The sequence below is a fragment of the Pezoporus occidentalis genome, unplaced genomic scaffold (genome assembly GCF_034315485.1).
Source record: "Pezoporus occidentalis ecotype Australia unplaced genomic scaffold, CSIRO_AGI_Poc_V1 ctg475, whole genome shotgun sequence".
Lineage (NCBI taxonomy): Eukaryota > Metazoa > Chordata > Aves > Psittaciformes > Psittacidae > Pezoporus > Pezoporus occidentalis.
This window is the reverse complement of record NW_026915808.1, coordinates 67996-80000: the sequence shown is the minus strand read 5'-3', so window position 1 is coordinate 80000 and position 12005 is coordinate 67996. Positions and strand designations below refer to the sequence as shown.

At 47.7% G+C, this 12005-nt stretch overlaps 1 non-coding gene across 1 annotated transcript; it reads left to right on the top strand.

The window, feature by feature from the left end:
- Positions 1-8993: 8993 nt before the first annotated feature.
- Positions 8994-9065, top strand: TRNAM-CAU (transfer RNA methionine (anticodon CAU)). Its single transcript has one exon. It is a non-coding gene; the product is annotated as a tRNA-Met (tRNA).
- Positions 9066-12005: the final 2940 nt, after the last annotated feature.

Sequence of the window (12005 nt, the reverse complement as noted above, 5' to 3'; positions counted from 1 at the left end):
GGGAACTTGCCTGACACGCTTCTGGGTACACAGGTAGGGTTGGCTGGTCCTGACAGCTAGTCTCAGGTCTGCCTGAGAGCACGTGTTTATGACGGGGTCAAGAAACAGCTGTCAGATAATCACAGAGCAGAATGAAAACACCTTGGCTCTGGTGTTTAATAAGAAATTTGCAGCTGCAAGAAAATGGGGGGGCATGCCGCATTGCCTCTGCCAGATGGGGTAAGGGGCTGCCCTGTGTGGGATACAGCCAGTTCCAGCTACACAGTGGACCCACCACACCACATTGCTGAGTCATCAGCAAAGTCTGTTGTATCTCTGTGAAAATATATTCCAGAAAGGGCAGAAAACACTAGGCAAACAGGGCTGGATGGAGCAAAAAGAGTGGGAAAGAGCAGAGTTTTCCTGGGTTTAGCTGTAACAGTTATTTTTCTCCTTCCTAGTATCTGGTGCAGTGCTGTTTTCAACTTCAGTCTGAGAACAATGATGGTAACAGACCAATGTTTTTAGTTGTTGCTAAGTAATGTTTACTCCCATCAAGGACTTTTCAGTCCCATGCTCTGCCAGTGAGGAGGGACACCGGAAGCTGAGAGGAAACAGAGACAGGACATCTGATCCAAAGTAGCCAAAGGGGTATTCCATACCACAGCATGTCATGCCCAATATATAAACTTGGGGAAACTACCCAGAAGACCCAGATATCTGCTCGGGTCAGGCTGGATATTAGTCAGTGCAATTGTGAGCAATTGTATTGGGTATCACTGGTGTTTATTGTTTTCTTTTCCTTTTGCCCTTTTAGTTTCATATTCTCTCCCCTTGTTATTTCCCTTGTCATTATTATTATTGATGGTTGCAGTAGTAGTTTTGTATTATACCTTAGTTACTGGACTGTTCCTATCTGAACCCGTGGGGTTTACATTCTTTCCATTCTCCTCCGCATCCCTCTGGGAGTGGAGGGAAAGAAGGGGGAAGAGGGAGCTGCGTGGTTCTGAGTTACTAGTTGGGCTTAAACTATGACAAGAGGGAAGATGAAATGCAATTTGGTAGCTGAATAAATCTGCTGTGAAGAAGCAAAGCTGATCCTGGGACACAGGGGAGGAAAGGCTCTGTTTTGTGTTTGTCTTTTTGTTTTTCAGTATGTGAAACTGTCTCAATTAGCAAAATCTTCTTTTTTCTCCTCACCCAAGTCAAGCCTGATTTGCCCACAATGGCTTTTGGTAAGCCATGCCCTTTGAAAGGAAAGGAGTGAATGGAAGCAAGTCTACACTTGGGGTGGCAGCTGAAAGCCCCTCTTGCCCACCTCGCCCTCCCAGGTGCCTCTGTACAACATGTATGAGGCTCTGGATGTGGAAGGCCAGTCAATAGATGAGGAAGATGAAGATCTGCCTGTAGCTGAGGTAGTGGCAGGGTCCAAAAAGCATACCCCCCAATTTTCCAACCACCTCCACAGGGAAAAATGGTTGGGTTGTAGATGTAGGTAACTCTTCTGAGAGGAACAGAGGATCCAATATACCAGGCAGACCCTCCTTATAAGGAAGACTGAGGCCTCCCTGGGGCCCAGGTTAAGGACGTTGCTAGGAAACTTCCTAGCCTGGTACAACCGTGGGACTACTACTCATTACTGGTTTTCCATGTGGGTGATGAACCTGCAACCCATAGTCCAAGGGCAATCAAAAGAGACTTTAGGGCCTTGGGATGGCTAGTAAGGGGATACAGGGTACAGGTTATTTTCTCCTTTCTCCTTCCAGCTGTGGGCAGCAACATTTGAAGAAATAGATGGACCCAGTCCATTAACACATGGCTCTGTGACTGGTGTTGCTGCTACACTGTTGTTTTTTTTTTGATAATGGGCACCAGGTTTTCTGGCTTTGAATGGGATTCACCTTTTTCAGAGGGGAAGAGAGTCTTTATTCATGAGCTTGCAGGGCTCTACAGAGCTTTAAGGTAGATATGATGTGGGAAGGGGACAATATCAAGCTCACCTGTGACAAGCTGTGGGACAAGATGCTAGAGTGCTAGTGGTGACCCTCAGTTGGTGGCTGCGAGAAATGTTGGTCACTGAAGCACACAAGGCAAGGTTGGACAGAGCCTTTGGTGAGGTGTCCCTGCCTGTGGCAGGGGGGTTGGAACTAGATGATCTTAAGGTCATTTCCAACCCTAGCTATTCTATGACTCTATGAGGAAGGGGCATCTGAGGTAATAGGAACCAACAGAGAAAAACCAGTGAAACACTTAAATGGAATTCAGAGGTGTTCTTTTAAAAAGGTGATGAGACCAACAGCCCAGATTAAGTGCCTCTACACCAGTGCATGCAGCATGGGCAATAAACAGGCGGAGTTGGAAGCCATCGTGAAGCTCAAAAACTATGACATGGTGGCCATTATTGAAACTTGGTGGGATGGATTCCATGACTGCAGTGTGGCTATTGATGGCTACAGGCCATTCAGGAGGGATAGGCAAGGAAGGAAGGAAGTGCAGAGGGGTTGCCCTCTACATTAGGAAATGGTCAAAGTTTGAAGAGTTGTCTCTGACAATAGCTACAAGCAGGTTGAAAGTTTATGGGTAAGAATCAGAGTCTGAAGCAACACAGAAAACCTGGTTGGCATCTACTACAGGCCACCAAATCAGGGGGGAGATTATTGATGAAGGCTTCTTACTCCAGCTAATGGCAGCTGCATGGACATGGTGTCCCTCATGTATGCTGGGGATGTCCTCGTTAGATGTACTTCATCATTCATCAGTCCTGGCATGGGGATTCACAAAAACAGTCATCCCCAGCAAAAACCAGACGCAGCACAAGGCTGATTTTAGCTCAGGAAGAGGTAATGAGTAGAGTCCTGCAAAACAGATTGCTTACAGGCACGCACCATGGCCTGATGCCATATGGCAGATGCTCATATTAGATCAAGTTACATAGACCAAGGAACCTGTGCTAGAAATGATCCACACAGTATACATTAAGATAGATGTTACGCTAGCATTGCAGCCTTTTTACTCACTGATTGCTGAACTAATACTAGACAAGTATACATGGACATACCCGGTGCCTGAGAATAAATCCAGGCTGGTTTCTGTGTCTTTTTAATGCAACTAAAGGGCACACCATGCAACCCCATGTTGATCCTGGACCGTGTGAATGTGACTCTGACTGGGACAGACTCCAACAGTGTTACCTTAGTGCTATGCCCTACGGCATCCCCAATGTCTACATATGGCAAGCTTTTGTTTAGTGGGTACTGCAGTGGGGCCTCTGTCAGATGAGGTAAGGAGCTGCCCCATGTGTCCTGTGGGGGACAGCCAGTTCCAGCTACAGAGTTGTCACTGAATTAGTGTTTGCCTTAGGACAAGATGTATTAGCAAGACCCTCCTGTTGAGTCATGAGTTTCAGAAAGGACTCGCTTTCCAGCTTATCCTCAGATATTAGAGGGGCTGAGTGTGGCTGGATCCAATCCTAGTCTCAGACTTGTCCAACAGTTTATGTCTAAAGTATTGTGCACCTTCTTGTCCAAATTCTGCCCTCATGCCAACACTGTCACATTACAAGGGAGGTTTCCTTGAACCCTTTATATTTGACCATCCTGCCAGTGTTCCAGGAAGGATGAGACCCCTTTGCCTGACTAGCCTACCTGCGTGCTGTTATGGGAACTCTACTGGACAGCCCACCAAATTGGAGGGCAATTTGTATAACCTATTTAGGGACCTGTACCGAGAGCATCACTGAGTCAAACCTCTTATTTCAAATATTCAGGTCTCCAGGGACTTACACCAAATGGACTTCAGCCGAAGTCTTTAATTATACAAAATAAAAGTTTGTGACAGGATAAGGTTCAGACATTGCCAGTGATAAGATACTGTCTGCAAACACAAGCTTGAAGCAATACACAACCAGACTATAATCACTATTAATAGCTGGTGTGAGCTAGTCATTTAGTGTGCACAAGTTAAATTTCTTACCCAGTGGGCATCTGTATGGATGAAAAGACAAGTTCATCCTGTTGGCTGATCCTAGAAGTTACGGTGGAGTCTTCCCTCTTTTCCCTTTCCTAATTTCACATATTTATACAATTTGACTCAGGTTTGTAACTCCCCATTACCCTCCCACCATATAAGGAGTGGTCAGGTAATTTACATGAGGTTATGTCATTTTCATCAAAAGAACACCGTAGTCATGTTTTGTTGACACTTGAAGCCATATGTTGACGATGTCCATTTGCTGTACTAGGCTTCAAGGATCATCTTTCCTGATTAGAGATTCATTAGCCCTGTTTCTTAATCCACCTACACAAGGGCAAAGCCTCCTCTCCCACTGTCAGTACTTTGTAGTGATTGTAGTGTTGTTCATCCTGACCTTGCAGGAGGCCCTTGGATATGTCCAGGCTTCTCCATAGTAACACAAGTTTCAATTTTTCAGCTCTATGCCTATGGAGCTTGAGTGACTCTAATGATACACACTTTGTTACTGATGGGTGTAAAATGCTCTCCTTTGCTTTTAAAATACAAATCTAGCGTCCTTGTTTGGCAGTTGCTGTGCAGTTTATCAGTACATGGTGCCTTCATGTTCCTGCTCTTGGAGGGAGTATAAGAGAGCCTGGATGCAGGGCCTTCACTCCACTCCACCCCCTCATCAGTTTCTCTGAGCCTATGCCAAAATTGCAGGGTTGCCTAGGGAGCTATTCCCAGCCCCAAGCAGGGAAGGAGGAAGCACCTTTGATCCAGGAACCAATGACAAGGCAGCACTGCAGGTCAAGTGTTCCACTTGCCATATCCTGAGGCTCTGGAAGGAATGAAGGAAGTCATGGGAAAGGTAGGCTTTGTGCCCGAAGCTGCTTAAAAGGATGCTGGCACACACAGAACCATAATTTGCTTGTTTGTTCCTATGCCTTGGCCTTGCAGGATGCTGCCCATGTGCTGGGTATTGTGTAGTCTTGAAGTGCCTGTAGGAGCTGTGGTCTCCTGTCTTCAGCCCTTTGTGGGAGCAGGACAAGGGTGCTCTGGGAGCCAGCGTTCCTCTGCAGTAGTGCCAGGAGGAGGCTGGCTGAGGTGGGCTAGCTCTAGCAGCTGGAGGCAGAGCAATGGCAGCAACAGCAGCAACACCAGCAGTGGATCAGGATGGCTGAGCAGTCCAAGGCACTGCATTCAGATTTCAGTCTCCCTGAGAGGCATGGGTTTGGGTCCCATGCCTGACAGGCTCCTTCTCTCTCTTGGTGGCCTCCTTCTGTCTTTTAAGTAGAGGCTCCTTGCCCTCTTAGGGCTCTGCTTACCAGGTCTTGCTTGCAGTCCCAGCCCTGCTAGTAGGAAAAATGGGCAGACCCATGGTAGCAAGTGGATAGGCCTGGAATAGAAAAGCAGTGCCCCTAGATACTTATTCTACTTTTCCACTCTTCTCTGTAAAACTTACAAAACTCACATTCTGAATCTCTCACCAAAAATGTGGATCTTTGGACATTCTTCAAAAATTCACCATCAAAATCCTCTCTCCTTGCTTCCACTTAACAAGCCTACTGGTAGGAATACATTTCAGGGAGTGTATGCTGCTGGTTCAAGCAGGCTCACATGGGCTGATCAGTTGTTTTTCATTTAGGGTCATAAAATACCTTGAGGACAGCCATTTCACAGCTTCTCTGGACCCATGTTGCCATGCTTAGGCACCCTCAGGCTCATCATTTCTGTTTCTGTAGCCAGTCACAAACTGCCTTTTCAATTTCTGGCCATGGGCCATCTCACTAGCCTCAAAGTCTAGCTTGTGCAACCCGTAACAAGCTACTTCGAGTCCTCCTAAGATATTTTTCCTCTACTGAACCTCATCCACTGACTTCTCTCTTTGTCACCTCGTTTGGCAATGTCAGGAACTTGGCTAGAACTGTAACCAACAGTAAGGACATCTGGTCATTATTACTTAGTATGAGCTACAAGGTGAGAAACAGGACAAGCAATGACTTATGTTGACAGATTGACAAGCTGTTCAGCATGTGGGGTTGAAGGTAGGTAGCAGCAGAGACCACAAGTGGAGGCATTGAACCACTGATTGCTGGACCATGAACATACTGTGAAGATATTAAGCTGGAAACATTGTAAGCAGACAACTAGGCAAAAGCAAGATTCTCAGAGGTTACCAGACTGGGCACTGGAGCCCTGGAGCTGGAGCTGTGCCATTCCCTTGAAAGGCATCCCCTTGAAAGGCATTCCCTCCTCACTCACTTGTGTGAGTGGAGAGTACCCAGTGTACCAGAAGGAAAGCTTCCCTTCATGACTGATGGCCAGGGAAATGGAGAAACTGGCAGGCTGAGCCAGGAGCATATGTCTCAGCAAGGGTGGCTGCAGGGGAAAGAGCTACCCCACATGAGCTTTGAGAGCCCATGGTGTAATGGTGAGCACTCAGGACTCTGAATCCAGCGATCTGAGTTCAAATCTCAGTGGAACCCCTTGCAAAGTTTTGGCCCCTTTGGGTCTTTCTCAGCATGCTTACACCTTGACAACCTTGCTTTTGCTGCTGGGTCAATTGTGCCATGCACTCTGATTTTCCTTCATTTCCTGTGCTCTCATCCCTGAGACTACATCAGCACCCCTTCTTCCTGCCCTGTGACTACCACACCTCTGCACCTTTCCTGAGCAGTGGCCCTGCCCCATCTCTGCTCTATTGTCCTTGATGACTGCTCCAGCTCTGTCCATTTCCTCTTGGTTTCTTGAGAGCAAAAGCACAAATCATTTTTCTTATACACCAAGAACCCGCATGGCAGTTGTGATCTGTGTTAAAGGGTTGACACCACCATATGTCCCAGAGAGGCTGCAGGTGCTGCCAGGAGGTCACCATCTAACCTGCAGGACTGTCTGCACCATAGTGCTGAGAACAGACTCAGAGTACCCTCAGACAAATTTGAAAAGCAAAGTGGGGTAATATCCAACCACACAACTACCGCCAGCCCTGGTTTTCTCCACAAAGTTGTTTTGTCTTCTTTCCTGGAAGCAACAGAGATGCTACCTGGGGAGTGATACCATCCCCCCATGACAGGGTATTCCAGGTGCTCAGCTGAGGACAAAGTTCTGGAGCTGCAGCTGCAGGCCCCAGGGTTGCGCCTCTCAAGGCCTCTGTAAGCCTGGCACCAGGTGCCCATCATGCTTAGTGAGGGTCCTGGCTACAAATCTTGAGACAGGGCATTGCCCAGAAATTCCCTGGGAGCAAGGTGTCATTGCACAAGGCCTGTGATAAGCAGTGAAGAGAAGGTTACAGCAGGTAGCTGTGGCTGAGTGGTGAAGTTGATGGACAAGAAGTCCACTGGGGTTTCCCTATTCAGGTTCAAATCCTGCAAGGTACAGTTCCCTTTTTGGCTCCCCTCAAAATGACCACACTGCAGCCATGGGAGGTCCACAGGTTCTTGGTTCCCAGGAGCTAGTAAAACCCCATTGCTCACAACACTTGTACTGGCTCCTCCCCACCCCCCAGATTTACGGGATGAATGAGAAATCCTGCTGCCAGGATTGACAAGGTAGTCAGGTGAGGGGAAGAGGCTCAGTAAGTTGCTGTACCAGCTCAGGCTTCCCAGTGCATTCATGGGATGACTTGCAGCATTTAAAACAGGGCACCACCCAGACCAGGGCACTTAAAACAGAGCACCACCCAGACCAGATGATCTAGCACTGCCCTGGATCTGCCACCTCCACCCCCAGCAGTGTTGTCAGGACAGGCACCACTCAAAGCATGTGGATCAGGGATTAGGGTTTCACTGACTCCCTAGCACCCTTTATGGTGGAAGGGTAGCCCTCAGCTTTCAGCAAGGCCCTCTCATCCTTGAAAGGCAAGGTGCTAACTGCTATGCAACTTGCTTAGAGGAATAAACACTGACTGATCTAACAGATTGTCCCTCAGGGTCTGTCCTGGGTTCAACTTAAACCGTGACATTAAATCATTACTGCATAGAGAGAACAGAGATTAAGAATAAATACATCACCAATTACCACTGAATCATCATCCAGGCCCACACTTCCAGCAGGGCAGCCTCATTGCAGTCAATGCCAGGTAGTTGGGAAAATTCCCATGCAATGCATCCACCTATATGGCCACAGGAGAGAAATCAAAACAACTGTCTTTATGCCAGATTTGTGATTGTTTACTCATGGGACTGTGCCATTTCTCACAATCTCACTGTTGTCCACTCCGAGAAGCCCCAGTGTGGCCAAGTATGAAGGTCATAGAACAGCTGCACACCTTTGTCTTCCTGACTCTTTCCGACGAACAGTCACAATGAACATAAGCATATATACTCTGCCGAATACACTGTGGCAAACAGCATCCTTTGCCATGGTTCTCAGTTGTGAGAGGGAATCAACTCCTAGCTAGGCTCCCAACCATTACAATGGGACAAGCACATAGTGATCTTGTGAGCAATAGTAACTGACTAGACCATTCCTTAACATGAGTCATTTTATTGGTCAACACAATGGTACTGTAAACATATAAACTCTGCTTTCATCTATTTCGGGGTTCTCCATGCATTAGGCTGCAGTACTGCTATATGCACAGCTAAACCAAAAGAATTATTTCCCTTGCTAAACGTCCTTGTCTACTTCTGCAGCTAGGAGGGAACTGAAATTTATACTGGGTACAGTCCTGTAGGCCCCTGGAAGTTTGAGTTTGGGGCAGGGTTGAGCCCCCATGAGCTCACTGGAGAGCAGCTTCCCTCTGCCCTGCAAAGCCACAGGGCTGCCGCCTTACTCCAGGGCTGCCTTCAGTGCCTGAAGAGCCAGCTTGTATGGTAAAAGAGAAAGTCCCCATCCAGATTTATGGGCAGCATGGAAGCATGGAGAAGGGCAAGGCGCAAGGCCCCTGAGATACCCCACCCCAGTCCCACTGTTACTGAGCTTTCCAGAGGGACGTTTTCCTACTCATGTAAAGGCACAGGTGGGAGGAAGGGAAACGGACATGAGAACAAACACTGGTGCTAGCAGTGCCAGGGAACATCAGGCTGGCTGTGGAAGGTCGAGATACACGTCATGGAGGGAGCAGAGTGGCGCAGCGGAAGCGTGCTGGGCCCATAACCCAGAGGTCGATGGATCAAAACCATCCTCTGCTAGTTTCCTTTTCTCCCCTTACTGCAGAGGCAGCAGGCACCACCATGATGCAGTTCCTTGAAGCCTTCAGCAGGTGTCCCTGCATGGCTACGCTCCTGTTGCACTCAAGGCCGCTCTCCCTAAGTTCCTTCCCTCTGCCAGCCCCTCCCAGAGGAGTTCCACGGGGCATGCCGTGCACACACGGGTTACAGACAGCAATAAATCTCAAAGATGCTGCAAACACCACTGGGCTGAATCTTCCATTTCCAGATATGCTTCCTCAACCTTTTACAGGTTCTGGTTTTGCAGATGGGACCAGTGGGGTTACTGTTTTCCCCAGAAGCTGGAAAGATCCTCCTGAGGTACTCCGGCTTTGTCAAGACAGATTGGCTTGGTCATGTACCTCTGGCTTTGCAGGGTAACAGGGGCCCAGCAGGTTGATATGTGGGTCAGACATTTCCGGCCCACACAGAGGGTCAGGTCATTCCCTGATCCTGCACTCCTGAGGTCTTTCTGACTGAGGGCAGCCTTGGCAAGCCAAAAAGCCACCCTCACACAGCAGAAAACTGCTATCAATTAGGTGCCCCCTCACCTTGTTGTCTTCAGGCTGAACAGACCCAAATCCTTCAGAAGGTCCCTCATTCACAGTGTGCTTCGGTGTGCTCTGGTATAACTTTCTGCATGTCCCCTCTTGCTCTTCCTGTGTGCACAGGAATACCTCATACTTCCTGACTACAGTCTTTCTGAAAAATGCCACCAGTACTTGTGAAGCCTGCAATGGCTTGGTGTGGGGATGGCTTTGTTCTGTCAGCAATTGATTTTGTGATTTTGTGAGCAATAGTAACTGACTAGTCCATTCCTTAACATAAGTAATTTTACTGGTCAGCACAACTGTATTGTAAACATATAAACTCTGCTTTCATCTATTTTGTCATTCTCCATGCATTAGGCTGGGGTACTGCTATATGCACAGCTAAACCAAGAGAATTATTTCCCTTGCTAAGCATGCTTGACTTCCTCCGCAGAAGGAAGGGAAAGTCTTTTTCAATCTGTGGTGGTTTAAACCCAGCTGGTAGGTAACTACCATGAATCTGCTCGCTCACCTTTCCCCCCCTCCCCGGGCAGGATGGGGAGGAGAATCAGAAGAATGTAAAATCTGCAGATTGAGATTAGAACAGTTAATAACTAAAATAAACTACCATATAATAATAAAAAGGACATGGAACTGTTGGAACAAGTCCAGAGGAGGGCCACGAGGATGATCAGGGGACTGGAGCACCTCCCATATGAAGACAGACTGAGAAAGTTGGGGCTGTTCAGCCTGGAGAAGAGAAGGCTGCATGGAGACCTCATAACAGCCTTTCAGTATCTGAAGGGGGCTTTAAAAGGATGCTGGGGAGGGACTCTTTATTAAGGACTGTAGTGGTAGGATGAGGGGTAATGGGTTAAAACTTAAACAGGGGAAGTTTAGATTAGATATAAGGAGGAAGTTCTTTACTGTGAGGGTGGTGAGGCACTGGAATGGGTTGCCCAGGGAATTTGTGAATGCTCCATCCCTGGCAGTGTTCAAGCCCAGGTTGGACAGAGCCTTGGGTTAAATGGTTTAGTGTGAGGTGTCCCTGCCCATGGCAGGGGGGGTTGGAACTTGATGATCTTAAGGTCTTTTCCAGCCCTAACTATTCTATGATTCTATGAATACTTACTAATAATAATGATAAGGGAAATTACAAGGGAAGAGAATATAAAACTAAAGAGGGAAAGGAAAAAACAATAACCAAAAGTGATGCACAATACAGTTTCTCATCACCTACCAGCTGACACCCAGTCCTAGCAGAGAAGTGATTGGTCCCTCCTGGCGACTCCCCCTGTTTCTATCCTAAGCATGATGTGTGGTGGGATGGAATACCCTATGGCTATTTCGAGTCATGTGTCCTGTCTCTGCTCCTTCCTTGTTTCTTGTGTCCCTCCTCACTGGCAGAACATGAGACTGAAAAGTCCTTGATCAGGGTAAGTGCTACTGAGCAACAACTAAACCATCAGAACGTTACCAGTGTTATTCTCAGACTAAATCCAAAACAGCTCTGTATCAGCTACTAGGAAGAAAAATAACTCTATCCCAGCTGAAAACAGGACACCATCTGAACCACCCACACCTGCTATTTCTTCTACATTTCTGCCTTTTTTCTGTGCAGGCTTAGCAAGCCTCAGAACGTATGTATTAAGGTTGCTGTCTGTTTTGGAAGGGAAGGTTCCATTTGTCAGGGTGAGAAGCTGGTGAAAGAACATCTTGAATGTGAGCATCTGAGCTAGAAGAAACTGGAAACTCCACGGATGTTCTCTTGCTGCCACCCCATGGACATTTTGGGTACTCCCATTTCAGTCAACAATAACTAAACAAGAAAGCCCCAAGACAAAATAATTGTTTGCTCCTTGCTGCACCACATGCTGGAAGGTTTCAGGGAACGCCTCTGTATCTCATAAAATACCGTTTAATTGTTCAGCAAAGGAAAGCACAGCAATGGATTGCATGGAGGGGAAAAGGAAAGGAAGGGAAGGGAGGGGAAGGGAAGGGAAGGGAAGGGAAGGGAAGGGAAGGGAAGGGAAGGGAAGGGAAGGGAAGGGAAGGGAAGGGAAGGGAAGGGAAGGGAAGGGAAGGGAAGGGAAGGGAAGGGAAGGGAAGGGAAGGGAAGGGAAGGGAAGGGAAGGGAAGGGAAGGGAAGGGAAGGGAAGGGAAGGGAAGGGAAGGGAAGGGAAGGGAAGGGAAAGGAAGAGTGAAGAGGGAAGAAGGAGGAAAATGGATAGGGGAAGGAGGAGGAAAATGGATAGGGGAAGAAGGATTGGTTTAAGTGCATTTTCAAAGCATGCCAGATTAATGACGTGTTTGTGTCTTTGCCCACTGGCCATCCTGAAGCTCCCAGCCTCAGTGCCCTGAGGGTGGGTAGGTCCAGTACTGTCTGTGAGAC